The sequence below is a fragment of the Pinus tabuliformis genome, chromosome J (assembly GCF_031772625.1).
Source record: "Pinus tabuliformis cultivar Carrire ecotype Pingquan chromosome J, CPIR1, whole genome shotgun sequence".
Taxonomy (NCBI): domain Eukaryota; kingdom Viridiplantae; phylum Streptophyta; class Pinopsida; order Pinales; family Pinaceae; genus Pinus; species Pinus tabuliformis.
In genome coordinates, this window is record NC_142295.1 from 1,324,119,975 (window position 1) to 1,324,138,019 (window position 18,045).

The following is an 18,045-nucleotide window of genomic DNA, read 5'->3' on the forward strand; positions in this document are numbered from 1 at the left end:
TACTTCAGAGTAATTCAATTCAGCACCCTGAAGGTTTGAACTATAGAATGAAATGGGTGCTTCTAAGTTGTGATTGTTAATCTGTGTGAGTATTGCTGCATAAGACAAATCGGATGCGATAGTATACAATGTGAAATGATCAGAAAAATTAGGAGTATTTAAAGTGGGGGCATTGATTATTGATTGTTTGATTAAATCAAACGCTTCCTTTTCTGCTGATCCCCATCTAAAGACTGAATTTTTCTTAATCATAGTTTGAAGTGGCAAAATGATTTGAGAAAAGTCTGGAACGAATCTTTTGACAAAATTGATTTGGCCTAAAAATGACTGCATGGATTTTTTATTATGAGGGAAAGGGATTTCAGAGATTTCTTTAATCCTGTTCGGATCAATATAAACGCCATCTTTAGAAACAATAAAGCCTAAGAGCTTTCCTTGGTCAAGAGCGAAGAAGGATTTTTTAGGGTTAAGTGAGATACCATACCTTTTGCAACATTGAAAGATTTGATTTAAATCATGCAAATGATTGGATTTCTTTTTAGAAAATACAGTAATATCGTCTAAGTAGACAACTACTGTTTTGTTAATCAACCCTTTAAAAGCTATATCCATCGCTCTTTGGAACGTGGCTCCTGCATTAATAAGTCCGAAAGACATTTTCTGATATGCATACGTTCCCCATTTTGTTCTGAATGTGGTTTTGAGTCGGTCATCAGGATGGACCAAAACTTGGTTATATCCTGAAAAATCGTCTAAAAAGGACATCAACTCAGAGCCTGCCACTGATTGGAGTATCTGCTCCATAGTAGGTAATGGGGAATTATCTTTTAGACTCGCCTTATTCAAATTTCTGAAATCTATACAAATCCTGATGTCGCCATTTTTCTTTCTGACAGGCACCATATTGGAGACCCAGTTTGAGTGCCGAACGGGAAAAATAATCTTAGCTTTCAAGAGTTTATTGAGTTCAGATTTTATTTGACTCTCTAAGTTCTGATGTATTTTTCTCAACTTCTGTTGAATTGGTTTCTGTCCGGGAAGCATTGGAATGGTATGCTGGATGATGGATGTATCGTATGTCTTTAAATTGTCATATTTCCAAGCAAAAACATGTTTATTTTTCCGTAACAGTCTAATGAATGCCTCCTTTTCTTCCACGGAAAGTCCTAATCCTAAATTAATGTTTTGAGGATTTTGCTCAGTGCCAAGGTTTATCGATTCAAACCTTAAGGTGGAACTTTGGAGCTTTGTATTGGTCACAGGTTTAAACCTGTCTTTAATATCATAAAGATCCTCAAGTTTCACCACAGTCACCACAGGCTTTGGGATTGAATTTTCCTCGTGCTTACCTCTCATTTGAAGGTCATGCTCATTTTCCTCAATGATTTGATCATCATAGGACTTTTCGGAAGTTAAAAATTGTAAAATGTCTTCATCGTGGTTGAATACTCTCCAATTAGTGACATTGTCAGGAATCGTTGGCCTAAAAAGTAATTCTACTAAAAATCTATCTGGGCTATAATCTTCGGAAGGTAGGAGCTTGGAAGCAACATTGGCTAGCAAGTAGGCTGTTGAATTTTGAGACCTGGGGATGGAAGAAATATTGAATGCCGAAAAGTGGGAGGTGAGTTCCTGTACCAGTGACTGATAATGTTTGAGATGGCTAGAAAGACAATGAATTGTATTCCTTACCTGTTTAATAATAATTTCCGAATCTCCAAACACTTTCAAATTTTGAACCTTGAGGCCAATTGCTTTATATAGTCCTTGGACTAAGGCTTCATACTCAGCTGTATTATTCGTGCATTCAAACTCCAACCTATAGGATAGCATTGTTTTTTCTCCCTGTGGGCTAACCAAAATACATCCTGCTCCTGAGCCCTCGCTAGACTTAGACCCATCGAAATATAGTGACCAAAATAAAGAAGTATTAACAATTTTATTTACAGTTTCCTCAGTATCATTAAAACATCTTGACCTATCTGTTTGTGAATAATTTTCGATCTGAGATGTAGAATTGTTTACTGAGAAAGGAGATGGTTGGGCAGTGAAGTTGCCAAAGAATGACTCAGATGAATAATTCCCCAAAATGTTGTTATTAAATGATATTGGTTGGTTTTCTTGTTCAAATTCTGTAACTGTATGGGTCACGTGTTTCTCTCGATCGATTTTTATTTGATTTGGCTTTCCCTTCTAGGGAAGCCACATATGGGACCAATCAGTAGAAATATACCCATGGAGTTTTTCAGACCAATCCCTACTCAAGATCAAACCATAAAATTCAGGTATATCAGCGATTAAGATATCAATTCTTTGAACTACTCTAGGATCAGCTGATAGCCTGATAGTTACTGAGTTGATTTCCCCTAAAACCTGGACTTTAGTCCTGTCCAACTGCACAATATGAATGGCGGACTTTTGGGGTTCAATGTTCAGTTTGGAACAAACTGAAGCTAGCATTATATTAGAGGATGCCCCTGAGTCAATTAAACAGTTATGCAGGTTTCTATTGTAGATCTCGTAGGTTAGAAGGAAATGTGGAGTATGAGAATTTGATCTATCTCCAATCAGAACTGCGTCTGTAGCTTCAACCATACCAGAAGGTGGTTGACCTACATCATTTGCAGCTTTAGCACTGGGAAGGGGTGAAGTAGGAACAACATTTAATTCTTTGAGAAGCAATTTTTGCTGATGTTTCAATTTACTAAGTTCAAACATGGTAATGTTTGCCTTAGTCTTTTTCATGTCATCAACAATATTGTAATCCATTGAATCGGACACTACCAATGTCTTGGATGTTGACGGAATATTTGAGGTTGAAGGTTGGTTTTGTGGAACTGTTGCGGGTGGCTTCTTTGGGGGTACCTTTTCCTTTGTTGTAGTAGCACCTGCACTCCTTTTCTTTGAAGTTGTCTGAACAGGTTCGGAGGTACTTTTACTCATAGTAGTGACAAGAAACGCTTCTTCTTCATTTTCTGTACGGAGTTAGGTAATATAAAATCCCACATTCCATGACATTCAACAACTTCCTCCTCTTCATCAGTTGGTGAGACTGTTTCTTTTTCTCCTTCTTCAAGATCTGAATCTGCATTAGATATAACATTCAGTGGTTTTGATTCAGTTTTCTTGTAATTCTTAAAGGGCCTTTTGGTTGAGGCTTCAGCTACTTGTTTTTTGATTTCAACCATTTCATTTGACATAGTCTTGAGGACCTTTTGTAGACCCTCCATGTCATATGGATCTTTAGGGTTTTTCTTCTTTGAATCATCTTTAAAAGAAACTTTTTTGGTTTTTCTATCTTCAAGAGCAGCTTTCTTCTCTAGAGCATTAATATGTTTCTCCACAGCAAGTGCTTCTTTCATGTTTTCAGCTAAAGTTGGTTTTCCAGCCCTGTCTACGAAAATAGCTATATTGGTAGGTAGGGCAGTTATATACCACTCGCTTCTGATTTGCTCACTTGGTTTGGAGGCTGTTGGGATTTTATTCAAGAGTTTATTGAATCACGCATTAAATTCTTTAATTGGTTCCCTATGCTCTATCCCAAGATTGGAGAGATCATTTATTAGTGTAGCTAAAGACCTATCATCACCATACTTAGTAAGAAACTGTTCTTGGCAAGTTGTCCAACTGGTAATGGAACCAGAAGGCAAGGAAAAATACCAGGATCCTGCTGATCCTTGCAAAGTATAAGGGAAAAGCCTAACGACAACATCTTGCTCCATTACTCCCTTCAAATTAACCGCTAACATGAAATTATTGATATGTTCCTCAGCTTGTGTTCCATCATCTGGATTAAACTTGGGTAGCCATTTCTCAGGAGCATCAGGTAATGCATGCAATGGTGCGGGCATGTTGATTGCACCAGGCCTGGTCCATGGATCTGCCATTGTAACCGCAGTAGTGGATGATACTACTATTGAACTTCCAGATGTCTGGGAAGGAGTTGATATTGAGGATCGCGCAGGTTGGGATGTTGAAGTTGCTAATCCCTGATGAACAATAATGTGTGATGAGGGAGTGGATGGTTGACTTCGCACTGGGGAAGGTGAGATGGAGGATGTAGATGAAAGTTCTTCACTGTCAGATCCTTTAGTGTTTTTCTTTGCCTTTTCCCTTTTGGGTAAAGGGAACTCAGTAGGTTCAATACCGAGCTTTCCACTCTGAAGTCTGGTGAGAGGGTGAGGTAAATTGAATTGCGAAGTCGCACTGCTTTGAGATACCTCAGATTTCTGTGGTGATATTGAGAAGCTCTGAAGTTTATGGATGAGAGACTGAACTTTAGGAGACTCAAGACTTAATTGTTCTGGAGTATTATGAGTGTGAGCAGTGGTAGTTGATTCCTCTTCTTCTTGTTTGGATACTGGAAAACCAGCATGCAATTGGGAAGTACGAGGTGATGTGGAGGGAGAATTACTCTTAGAATGGTCTGTAGATTTGGGTTTGCTTGCCATTCACAGTTGAGGGCCCTCCTTCTAGCGCCAAAAATGTTGATGCCCCGAAAATCGTTGTATCAACATTGGGGGATAACCACCCGGTTCGGACCTTAATACAGCTCCTTTTCCGTTTGGAATGGTGGCTCCGACTGGGTATAATGGGACCAGTTTCCTAATAATGAATAAAAGGGGTGGATGAATGATTGATTATCTAATCTATCGATAGGTGAATAACTTAATCTATCAGCAAAAATAAAAGAACTACTACTAATCCCGGGAACTATTATTCTTTGAAATGTAGCGCTTGATGATCTTTGTCTATTGACAGGCATATAGATGACTCTATCTAATAAACATAGACATTTATTCATTCAAAGATTTTTTTTTGAAATAGTTAAACAAAGTGATTAACACAATATTGCTACACTTATCATTTATATTATCGATACATATATGATCAAAAGAAAAGCATACTGTAAACATCCAATAGTGGAAGGAATAAAGAATGTTGTTAAAAACACATACATATATCCGATAATAGCAAAAGCGATCAAATGACAATTCATATAAGAAGAATGAATTCAGACATAGATAATAGTACCATATGAGCTGCTAATCACTCCCAATATCAATAGCTATTTGAAATTCTTCTTCCGACTCAGAAATACTTTCAAACAAAGACAATAGTGCACATTCGCATAAAAGCTTCTTTGTCAAAATCAGAATAATTGGTCCAGTTTTATAAAAGAATATGCCTGAAGTACAGTATTGCAACTTCAGGTTTTAAGTCATATACAAAACTTATGACCCTTTCCAAATACATGAAAGGGTCTATAAATACTTAATTAAGCTAACTACCTATGAAACTGAAATCCTACTTAATTGGTATCAATTGATTCTGAATATCTCTTTCACAGCAATTTGGCAGTCGGCCGCATGAATCATCATTTAGGCTGTTTGCCTTTAAACCTGAGCTGGCATATCGCAAGAATTGGCTCCACTTCGGGTGGTCTGTTGAGGCGAGAATTGAGTTGGGCAACATAGGAGGCATCCTGTATATCGGGAATGATATACCCGATTGCATCTGTAAGGCATTTGAGGGCGGCTCTCTGGCTGTATGGTTTGACTAAGAAGAACCAATAGGTGTCCCATGTCAAACTGTTAATTCCTGCGAATAATCTCCCTTTTTTCTCTAGTTCCGGATAACATGACTGCTCCAATGTTTTAGCCGCTGTCAATTTACCTGGAGTACATTGAGAAATCATGTTAGACAAGTAGAGAGTATTATTAACCAATTCAACCAAATTACTTGTGGTTGATTTGCATCTTGAAATTGCTCTCTTTGCTTTCATTAACTGGGACTGCCATTCTGTAAATAATATCTCCTTATGTGATTCTAAAATCTTTGGTAAATTAGCCGCCCGTCCCTGATCGGTATCTTGCCACTCAAGAAAATTAGTTAATGTCTCATCGACTTGATCCAAGTCTGTTCTAGCTTTTTCCGATTTTTCACTTATTGATGTTGTCAAATCGCATAACGGTTCTGCCTGGGCGATTTGTTGACATAAAAGCTTTATCTGTGTTATCAATGCCTTGTTTATCTGTAATGCCTTTGCTCTGAATTCAGTTAGCTGTGGAAGATTCTTTGTTTTCTCTAGCTGGACTGATAGTTGAGAAATTTGCTCATCTTTTGACTTCAGCATTTGTTCATTCGCTTCTTTCAGTTGTGCCAATGCCTCGGACAACTCTTTCTGCTTTTGGATTGCACTGTAATCAATCCTCTGTTTCTCTTCCTGCAATTGTTTAGTCAATTGATTATTTATTTGCTGTTGTGTAAACAATTGCCGTTCTGCTTGCTCCGCCTTCTGCTGTGCCTCCGATAGTTGTGCTTGTAGTGAAAAGATCTCCTGGTCTTTTGTTTTTAATAAATTACTCACCTCTGATGCCTTGTCTATTGTTGCTGCCGAATAGGCTCCAGCATATTGGGATAGTTTTGTGAGGTCATCAGAGGGGTCAAATTCCTCTTTCCAAACCACGTTGCCCATCACTGTTTGTTCTAGGAATAGGGAAGCTTGATCAGTCCTTCTCCTTTTCCGCTGTCATTTTACCACAGCCTTGTGTCTTGGGCTATAGAAGACATCTAAGGGAGGAATTTCTTCTACTTGCAAAATAATCTGATCGGAGGGATCCTTTGGGATTATCTCTACTTTTTCAAACTGGGTAGGCCGCTGGTTCCACTTGGAACCTATTTTGAAGTTGTCTCCTGTGTATCAGCCGTTTTTGATGTCTCGGCTTCCTTAGAGCACTCAAGATTGCTGATGATTGAGTCGAATTGCTGCCATTCCTGGAGCAATTTCGGGTCAATCTGAGTATCTACATTCACCTCTATGCTGCTCTGTTCCTGCTCTTTTGTCTGGGTTTCCTCTTGTTTTCTCATATGCACTTCCTCCTGTTCTTTTGATGTAACAGGAGGTTCCTTAGTGAGTCGCTGCTCAGGCTCGCTTGATTCTGTCGTTGGGGTTGTTGCTAACAGATCTAGAGGCAGAGTTTGCAACCTCTGTTCTGTAAGTCTGTTGAATTCAACTAACCCGTCATCTTTGTATTCCATTATGGCTAGCGATTTAACTTGGGACATTGACTCGGCTGAGGAGGACAGGTCATCGAACTTATCTTCTTTATGATCAAACTTTGTCAATTTGGCCTGTTCAAGTGCATTATAGGCGACTTTGTTTGGATCAAATCACCTATTAGGGAGAGTTGCTAGAGTTAATGCCTTCATCTTTTCAGCTTCTTTCTCTGCATGTTTAAAATCATGCAAAGTGTATACAACACATCTCAGAGGAAAAGAGGGCCAAACCTACTTCTTATTTTTCTTCAGAGTTTGTGTAACTCCTTCGGACATAATCTGATAGGCTATCTCCCTAGCCAACAGTTTATCAGGTATGTAAAAAGGGAGGACATGAGGTTTAACGTGGCTGCCGAAAATTCTTATACAAGTAAATTTTTCCTCTCCGAACCATCTTCCTATGGATGTCAAATCAACCCCTGCTTGGTAGGAAATCTTAGGAGCAGGTTTATCAAAAATAGAGTAGTGAATGGGTAACATAAAGCCATTGCAGACTTGGTATAAATGGTGCTTATAGTAAGTTTTCCACAACATCTGATGGTATATGTGAATGGGCATGGAGTCTTGTGGAGTCCACCTCCATCCAAGCATGGGAAATTCATAATTATAACACAGGGTGTCCAGGATATAAGCACTGTAGTAGAATGGGGGAATAAGCCTTTCAGATACATGAGTTTTGCTTCTAAAATCAAGAACTGAGGTTGCTAGCTTATCTGACAGTATAGTTGCCCAATCCATTATTTCACTATTACATGCTGCTTCCATCAAAGGAACCATTTCTATAGTGAAATTAGCGGAATCATGCAAACCCCACAACCTACACATCATTATCCCAGCATAACAATAAGGAGAACATAGAGAATCAACAGAGTACTTACCCGAAGACTCATGCTTGCGTTTTGCCGGATTTTGCCTCCAATCCCGAATGGGTTCGGATTCAATTTCGTTCTCATCTCGGAATTTCTCCAGAAATGCCTTGCTGTACTTCTTCTCTGGTATAGGAAAATGATACATTTGACTCAAATCGTTAGATTGAAATGAACCGAAGATTCTCCCATCTCTGGTGCAAAAGGTTCTGTCTATGATTGGGATTTCCTCAATTGCCCACCTCACTACATCCATATATGGGAGAATTTGTTCCCGAGCTGCTATCCGATGAAGGAAAGAGTCGGCTAAATCCTTCAGAGTAGCATCAGATTTCGAGTGATATCTACCGTGGCTTGTACTGCTGCCACCTCGGGTTCTTTGGCCTCAATCAAATTATAGGTACTTTGCCAAGTAGTTTTGCCGAGTCCTAGACATGTAGTGTCGGATATCAATCCTTTTCTTTTAGTTCCTGGATCAGCGATGAGTTGTCCTGTGGCTGGCGAAGCGGAGGCGATTGCAGTTTTCTTAGACTTCTTCCCCATTCTGCTTGAATCTACTGCTTCGGAAGAGTTCTGCACAGGAGTGAAAATGAACGTAATACAGAGAATTGGTAGCGCAAACCAAATATGAGCGAGATATATTGATCAATGCATGATGAAGGATTAACTTAAAGTGGTCGCGGATACAATCTGTGAAAAGATTTTTTAGACTTACTATTCCATTAAATGGCCGTTAAAACCTGTCAATCCTTTAAATGCCCATCATATCGTTTATTGGCCGAATGATTTGTTTAAGTGTGCCTTGGATGTTTTGGCGGTTGAGCGCAGGTGAATCGTTGTTGGGAAGATAAAACCTTTAATACGAATTAATCGTAATATCCCTACTTTATCAATTCTTTGAAATTCGCGCTTTTGGCTTTATCGCAATCGGCCGTCGGGAAAACTTAAATCGTTATATTGGTTCCTTTTGGAATCCCCAATTGCCGATAGCGATATCGCATCGCATCCGGAGTATTAACTGAGAACTTTGCAAAGCATGCATGGTACATCCCCGATCGCCGATAGCGATATCGCATCGCATCGGAGCGAAAGGGACTTTATCGCATCACATCGGAGCGAAAGGGACGTTTGTTATGATAACTCGTTATTGCCGATATCCGATAGCCTTTTGCGTGTTGTCGCGTCGGAGAAAACCAATGGGTCTTTAAGTTATGCCTCCTTTGTCATTGCGACATGCAATCTTGCGATCGCTTTATCGCAATGATAAAAGATTAATCATTTATATATTATAAGACCAAATAATTGGTTTATCAAAAAGGTTTTGTAATGTTTTCATTTTGTTTTTGGACCTTTTTGAATAATACTAAGTTGATACCAACCAAAAGGAAAAAGGGGCCCATTTCATATTATAGTTTTGGAATAAAAATGATATGAAATAGGGGGTTGTTGTAGAGCACAACACGCCGCCAAGCTAATGGGCAAGTGGAGTCCACGAACAAGGTGTTGGAATCCATCCTCACAAAGACAATCCAACTGCATCACAGAGATTAGGTGGAAAAATTACTAGAGACACTTTGGTCTTACCGAATCACATGGAGGAATGTAATTGGGCATACTCCCTATGAGCTAGTTTATGGTAAGAAAGTACTTTTTCCCATCGAATTTCAGGTAAAAACATTTAGAACAGCTATTGAATTAGGCATGAATTTAAACGAGGCTCAAGAGCAAAGATTGATGCAATTAAATGAGCTAGATGAAATCCAACAAGATGCCTATCACCAAATTGCATTAGTACAGAACCAAAGAGCCTGATGGCACGATAAGTTCATTAAGAAGAAATTATTCCGTCCAAGCGACTGGGCTTTATTATACGATAGTAAGTTTAAGCACTTCAAAGGTAAATTTTCTACTAGATGGTTGGGACCATATGAGGTAATTGAAGTTTTTGATAATGGCTCAGTTCGCATCTGTACTATTGATAATGACAAGACTTCTTTTGTGGTAAATGGTCATCGGCTTAAAGTTTATCATAAGCCACTCTCACGTGATCAGTTTTTGCAGGAAATTCAAAAGGACCCAAGATTGGAGCTGATCCATGCAAAGGACCAACCCCTTGCTGGTTCAGTTAATTAATATATATATCTATATATATATATATAAAACAGTGGGTTGTCCTTTTTGTTATCCACAGGTGGTCCTCCCCACAACACATGTAGAATAATGGAGGAATTCACCAGGAGAAAGTTTATCCCTTTAACTAGGCCTAGTGAATTACATATGGAAAAGGAACTCATGGAGTCTCCTTTGGAAGCCTTCAGACTCTCTAAATATGAAGCTCTTGAGCAATGGCTCATCCAGGCTCGTAAATGAAATGGACCAGCAGTAGTCTAGGGATTCCTTGAGTACAAAATTGTTCTTTTCCGGGCTCAAGGAAATGATTACGGAAAGGAAACTTGTGGAGTTTACTTTGGGCAATTCAGACTCTATAAATAAGAATTCCTTGAGCACTAACTACTTTAGGCTCGTGAAAATAATAAGGTAGTAGTAGTATAAGGATCCTCTGGGCTGAGAATTATTCTTTTCCAGGCCCAAAGGAATAACTATGGAAAAGAAGTGTGCCTGGAGCTCTCTTTCTGGCCATTTCCAGCTCCCTAAAAAGAAATGCCCTAGGTAGTCACCATTCTAAGCCTAGTTAAAATCCATGGATGGTAAGCAGTTCTTTATCAAGATAAAAAGCAATTTGGTCTATGATACCCAAGCTGGAGATTTTAGGAGGGTGGTAGTTGAACTATACACTACACTATGTTCATTCCAAATGTTTTTGTGTGAATCTCAGAATATGGTGCTACCTAATTCTATTCAGATGACTGTGTTTTTGGCTGATCAGAATACTTCTATGTCATAAATTCCTTTACTCTGTCCAAGAACGTGTCTCGTATTGCACATATGGGCCCAAGAGCTTGCTTAAAGGAGGGTCCTACAATCCCTCAGCTATTGCCAACACACACAAGACCACCTTGCAACATTCGTGCATATAAATCCAGGCCTGTCTGATATGCAGTCGAGGAATGCTTGGGACTATCAATTCGCTCAGAATTAAAGAACAGGTTCACATAATCAGTATTTTATCCACCAAGGCATAGCATGTCAACCTTACAAAATCTGGGCACCACGCATGCAATCGCAGGGGGCATTGTTCAAACACATGGAGCTCACACTCGATGACAAATCACTTAAGTGGTTGAGGTATGCGCTTGTTTTTGCTTGAATTTTACTGATGAGTAGTTAAGTGTTAATCATTTTGAAGCACGCCTCGAGATCTATCATCTGATCATCATAATCATCCATTTCACATCTCGCCTACCTAAGTCCCGATTTCATAAACAAATATTCCCCGTATTCCACAATCATCGCCAGCGATTCATCCTTATTGTGTCATAATAACCGCTCCCCGCTTAACTATCATTCCACCATATCCCCTGTCATCATGGTGGTAACCCGTCGCCTCATCGCAGAGGAGCTCACATGCTCTCCCCACAAACTGCATTCCGCACTCAAGTACCCACGCTTCCCAATAGAGAAGGTGGAACGATTGCCACCATGGAACCAATCCCTGGTATCCGATTGCCATTATGGAACCGATCCCTTGTGCCAGCTCAATTATCACAACGATCGTCTAGTGGTAGTTAAATAGAGAACACTTGAAGACAGGGGCCGAGAATTGATCGGAGTCTGGCAGCGTAAATTGTAGTTGAACCATAGGTGCCATGGGAGCCGACAGACATGAACCAACCTTCATTTAGTTCTTGCGCAACCCAGAGTACGAGCAGTGTAAAGGAAGCCTGGAAGAAAAAGGTTGGATGCCTTTTCTCCAGAAGTTCCAAGGCTATAACGACCAAGTAGTGCTCGCATTTGCTAAGAGCTTCGATGGTGAAAAGGCCAAAGTCGGCAATTTAAGCTTTAAAATCACAGAGGAAACAATTAGTAAGGCCACGGGTCTATCAGCCGATGGTGAGAAATTCTTCAAAGGTAGCCAGTTGGAAATACCAAGTTGCACAGGGTTCTTAAAGCTAGCTTACAAGTCAATTAATTGGACAAAGGGGGTGCTTTGTAATTGCATAGAAGAGCGATGGTATCCACTCCTAACCATGCTACAACATTTCATAACCTGTGAAGGGAGGTTCGTTGTGGTCTTCCTCTATCACATTTGGCTCCTGGTTCACTTCACAGAGGGTAAGCATCTCAATATCCCTCATTTCCTAAGGTTGAGCTTGTGCAAAATGGCTAAAGGAATACATTCATGGGGAAAAAAGCCGACACGACATTGTGGCTAAGTTGAGGCAACAGAGGCAGTCGAGGGAGGACTTCCTCATAGAAGTATTCCCTGGACATGTTACACAAATGAAAGGTCGAAAACGTATAGTGGGAAGATCCCTCAAAATTAAAGAAGCCACTCCCCCATCAAGGTCTGTATCTACCCCTACCCATTCTCCTACCCCTGTTTCTGCACCCCCTCCTACGGCTGTAAATCGTGTGAAGGATGGCACACGAAACGTTCTGAAGGAAACCCCCGCAAGCCCATCACGAAAGAGGAAAGGTGATCAGGTAGAGCCCATCCAACTGGTCCAAAGCCCCATGATAAAGAGCGATGCTCTGGACTCCCCAGAGAAACCCCCCTTCAATCCTAAAAGCATCACTCCAAAGCCTAAGCACCGAAGACCCTCATTTCCCTGTAACACTCCCCCGATTGTTGTGGCCGAAACTTCAGCTCAAGGACGCTGACGAACCCGTAGTATGGGCCGCACCCCATAGACCATGGTTAAAGGAACTAGCTTGGTCCATGTCCATGTTTCGTCCTCCCACAATGACAGTCCCCCGCAGTCCTAATTGCCCACAGAAGAGGAGGTCACAGCCCTGATCAAGCTCCAAATTCCGAAGGATATCGCACGGGATATGGAAGCTTTCTCTCCTACTGAACCGACAACGGGTGAGAATGCTGCAGAACCTACCTCGCATCAGTTACCATCTAAGAAGCATAAGGGAAAATCACCAAGAGGGAGTGCATCACAACAATCCACAACACCGGCTAAGAGTCCTACATTGGATGCAGAGGAAAACTTGAAAATCAAGCTCATGAAGTTGCGGAAGACAATTGCTAAACTAGAGAGTATGCACACAAATATAAGGTTTTGTTTCAATTCGTGCAGGACATAAACCAACGAGTCTGAGATTCCAATATGAAGCTATATGTGCAGAATGATGCCTTGGTACGCAAAAATAAGCACCTCCTACATTGGAAGGCAGCTCGAAACAAACCTGTGAAACGATTGAACACTAAGGGACTGGCATTGCAATTCTAGAAGTGTTCGCCACGGATTGGAAAAGGGATAGAAGTCCTAATTAAGACTGCTAGTCTGTGACAACAGTCCCCTTTAGTGGTACAATTCCTTTTTGTTGGATGCATGAGGACATGCATCAGGCTAAGCGTGGGAGGATGTTGATCCTCAGTTTTGTTCTTATCACTGTCGGATTTAATTCCCATTTTGCCCCTTTTTGTCACCATGGAACCCATTTCTCTGCTAAATCACTATCCTAATCCTATCTTTACTCTCCACTTGAGGTAAACCTTCTCATGGTTGCATTTAGCTAATTATTGGTAGATTTAAGTAAAACAAAAGTGGCATATTCCCAAACTAACTTATTATTATTATCTAGTGTAGACTCTCGGCTGTATATGTAGGTCAATCCCCAGAAGGAGCAGTTGATGTAGGAAGATCTTCTACTTTAGTACTCAAGGGTTATATGCAGATGGGCACTCGAATATTGAAATGGATAAGATTGCAGCATGTTCTGGAAGACGAGAGGGCATCGCCACAAGAAGCATGCATCATGATCTTGAGATCCTCGTCCGATTTCCCTCGATTGCAGCATATACAAAATTGGGAATTGGTTATGGATAGACCAAATTTGAGATGCCTGTTTGAACTAACTCCCCTGAAAGGAGTAATGTAGATTTACTTGTTATTTTTAGTTTATGTTTAACTGTTAGTGAAATGCCTATAAAGGTGATTGAATGTAATATGTTAAGGAGAAGACCGTAGCACTATGGCACTGAACTTATGAAGTATTTTTGATGTATGTTCGAACTAGTTGAATACAATCATAATGCTACTATTATGAAGCAGTTTCCAAATGCGTTGATGGAATGAAGTTATGTTTTAATTGTGTATCGAATCGTTAAACTACTGTAAGTTCTCCAACCCCAGTTGTGGACGGGCCCACCCATCTGGGATTGTTTGTATTTTGGAATAGCAATGACACTACAACCCTCGATCTGCTTGATTCAATTCTACAATTAAGTTGTGTGAATTATCATTTGTTTGACGGATTTTTGGTTATGCTTGCAGCAGTATTTTCATTTTTATGAATCACAATTGGTTTGGTGTGATATCGTGCCTTTCGAATCAGAGCCACCCCATCACTTTGTTGCCCTCACCTGGAACTCGTTATATGATCATTGATATATCAGTTGGAATTGTCATATCAGATCCCCTAACGCTTTCAAATAACTAGATGACAAACGATTTCAATTGCATCAAATAGGCTCTATCTATTTTCCCTAAGTTCACCTCTGTTTCATTAGCATCAATTAAAATCCATTCCATCGTAGCGTTACAAAGGCATTGAAGATAGGCTGGCACTAGCTAGATCGTTTGAGAAATTCAATGAACTTAGTTAAATGATCAAACTAGTAGTTTAAATACATGTATTTCTAAATTGCACAACTAATTAGTTGACTTTTTTACTACGGATGGATGCACTGTGAATCGGTATACACATTCCAGAGAGGTTCCCAAAAGAACCACCCTCTAGTTACCATTTATCCCCTTCTGCTCATTTAACTATTAATACCAGCGATAAATAGAAAGATCACCCTTACTTCTGCGCAAAATATAGTGTCTTGTGAATGAATGATTTCTTTTTTAGTTCATATATTAGGATGTTTACTACATGAATAGCTAAACGTTCTGATCAACAACAACATAGTGGTTTGTTTGATCACAACATTATGATTTGATTGAGTGTAGCATCGAATTAGATACATCTTTCAGGATTGATAGCTGGCATTAATTAGATAGTATCCTAGTTGTTTTCATTTGTGAGAGTTCTGTAAGTGATCCATTGAATCCAAAGTAGCAAAAGAAAAACAGAGTAATTCTCCCAATTGGTGCTTGAACCCTAATCCTTGATTTGAACATGAACCCTTAAGTACAAGATAATTGGTTGATTGAAGCATTAACAGGATAGATCACTTGTTGAATTAGTAGTTGGATTGTCATAGATTAGTTATCCTGATTTGCTGTGGTAACGAATGCTTATGGCATCAATAGTTTAATAAGCAGGGTGGTGATTATCATAGGGTTGTTTGATTGCTTTCAAAGAATTGTCAATACAAAATGTTTGATTGAGTGATTTTTCGTATAGAGTTTGGTACCAACATGCAAAGTTTGATTAGGGTTTGTCGTGAATAGAAGTTCATTTTTATTAGGAATATTTAGTTAAGTGTAGACTTGAATATTGGTATTTATGAAGATTTTAGGTAAGATTTGATTGTTGGGTTTGCTCATTAGACGATGAGATTTGCAAGTATTTCTTCCATAAATCATTAATAAGGAAAACATTACACTCTGACATAGCCTGAACAAAGGAAGTGCAAGGCAATTTGTGCTTACAAACCCCGGGTTGACAATTAATCTTAAGGGATCTAATCTGACAAATTAATCTCTCAACAGTGCCAGTAATATTGAAAATTGGTATTGTAAACATGAAATCCAGGACATCGCACACCTCATTGGTTGTTTACCTAAATGTTCTATATTAGTTTATGATTTACGTTTTGTAGTAACACTGTAGACTGGTAATGACTAATATGAAATCATATAGATTAGATTGTTTACATATGATGCATGTTTATAATTAAAGTTATTACTTAGTTAATTTCCAAGGAAGTGCCTAGGGCGCACCCCTCTCTTAAGCCAAACCTTGTGGTCATAATGGTTATCACCACCCTAGTGTTTCTATGCTAATGATTCTGGTGTGTTATGGACCATCGATATCCATGTATATATGTGTTGTGAGGAAATTAGATTAGGGATATGCATGTATATATGTGTCGCGAGGAAATTAGATTGGGGTTGTGCCCTTTTTAGGTCTTAGTAATGTCACTTGGGAAATTATCATACCATGCATTCATGTACTATCTCATTTGGTGTCTTATGAAATGTGTATACTCCTATACAATTGTGAAAGTTAGCTAACTAGCATCCTCTCTTGGCGTCAACACGGTTGTAGGGGTGATTTTGCATGCACCATTAAGTTGGGTGTCTATAACAGTAGAGTTATATATATCTATATATATATATATATATATATATATATATATATATATATATATATATATATATATATAACTTCTTAAAATTATTGAGAAAGCATTGTGTTGCTTGCCTCCCATGGTAATAATTTTCCAAGTACTTTAGTTGGTTAGGGTATGTGTCAATGTCTAGTTATTTAGTGGGTAGTGGAAAAGCAAGAGTAAGTTTATGTAATAAATTGGGATTAGAATTTAGTTGGTTGTGTTATATATGTATCTGTATATGTATATGTATACGTATACGTATACATATAGTTTGGAATGTGCCTTGTTTTGGTCTCAATAGTTTTGTTGTGTTTTTTAGTCACGCATTGCAGTGATGATGTCCTAGTATAACTTTGTTGAATGGGCAATGAATTCGCTCACATATCTCTACTTGAACGAGTATAAACTAGATTTGTATAAATAGATAGAGATTTAGTGTGTTATGAAGCGATCAGACGTGCGTTAAACAGAAACATTTATGAGCCCTATTGTGCATAGATGGATTGTATGCATATACCAACCTTTGGTTCTACCAAGCGCCGATATGGATCAAATCTCTTTTCACTCTAAAAGAGGTTTTCATCTTGAGAGTTGATCCCTCTCGATGCTTGGTAGATCCAGAGTCAAGATAGACCTAGGCTGGATGCTGGCTAGATGCTTGGTAGATCCAGAGTTAAGATGGATCTAGGCTGGTTTAATTCCCCTCTTTAAATAGGCTATATTCCACATGCATACCATGGATTCTTAATACAATGTGTCAATACCATGGGTCCTTTTTTTAAATTATATTATTATACGGTTATTTTTATTCTACTAATTTTTATTTTATTTTATTTTTATTTTGAGTAGTCATTAAGTGCAACTTTTTGGAAAGTTTTCTGGTTTATTTTCTGATCTAATTTGTCTAAATTCAGCAGGGATTCATTGAATTCACAAGTTTGACAAGTGAGCTCTTCACAATTGAAGTTCCCCAGGGATTTTTAAGGGTAATGAATCCATATATGTAGTAAAAAAACTAGTTTAAACACACAAATCAATATTTGGCCACAAATTTTTTCGTGTGATTCCAGTCAAAAATTCGCTAGAAATTCTAAAAGGTCTCTTAATTTACATTATTCTTTCTATTTTATTTTATTTTATGTAATTTGAGTTAGTCAAAATGTTAAACATTACATTACAACATCTCTACCATATTGAGTTGGAGAGCGCCTCTTGGCACAATCACGCGCCCAATATGGGTCTAACTGCACATACTACACACACCCATTCCCACCCTTGTACAATCTGCACACATTTAATTGCACTATCAGCTTGATGAATGTGTTAATGTGTCGGTGACAATCTACGAGGGGTCGATGACATATATAAGCTGAATAAAGTTCATAGTTATACAACATCAGGGTAGACCCACCATCGCCTCATGGGATGGGGGCAGGGTCCAAGCCCTGTGTAACCCTTTACAATCTCAACTGACACATATATTGCATCACCACCGTGCACTCACATTGTAAAAAATAATATATATATATAACAATCTCAACTGACACATATATTGCATCACCACCGTGCACTCGCATTGTAAATATATATATATATATATATATAATCATCACCATAGATATTGGGGGATTTCCACTTGAAGTAACTTGCATCAAGATAGAACCACGAGGGATGTGTAATTGATTATATGTATAAATATGT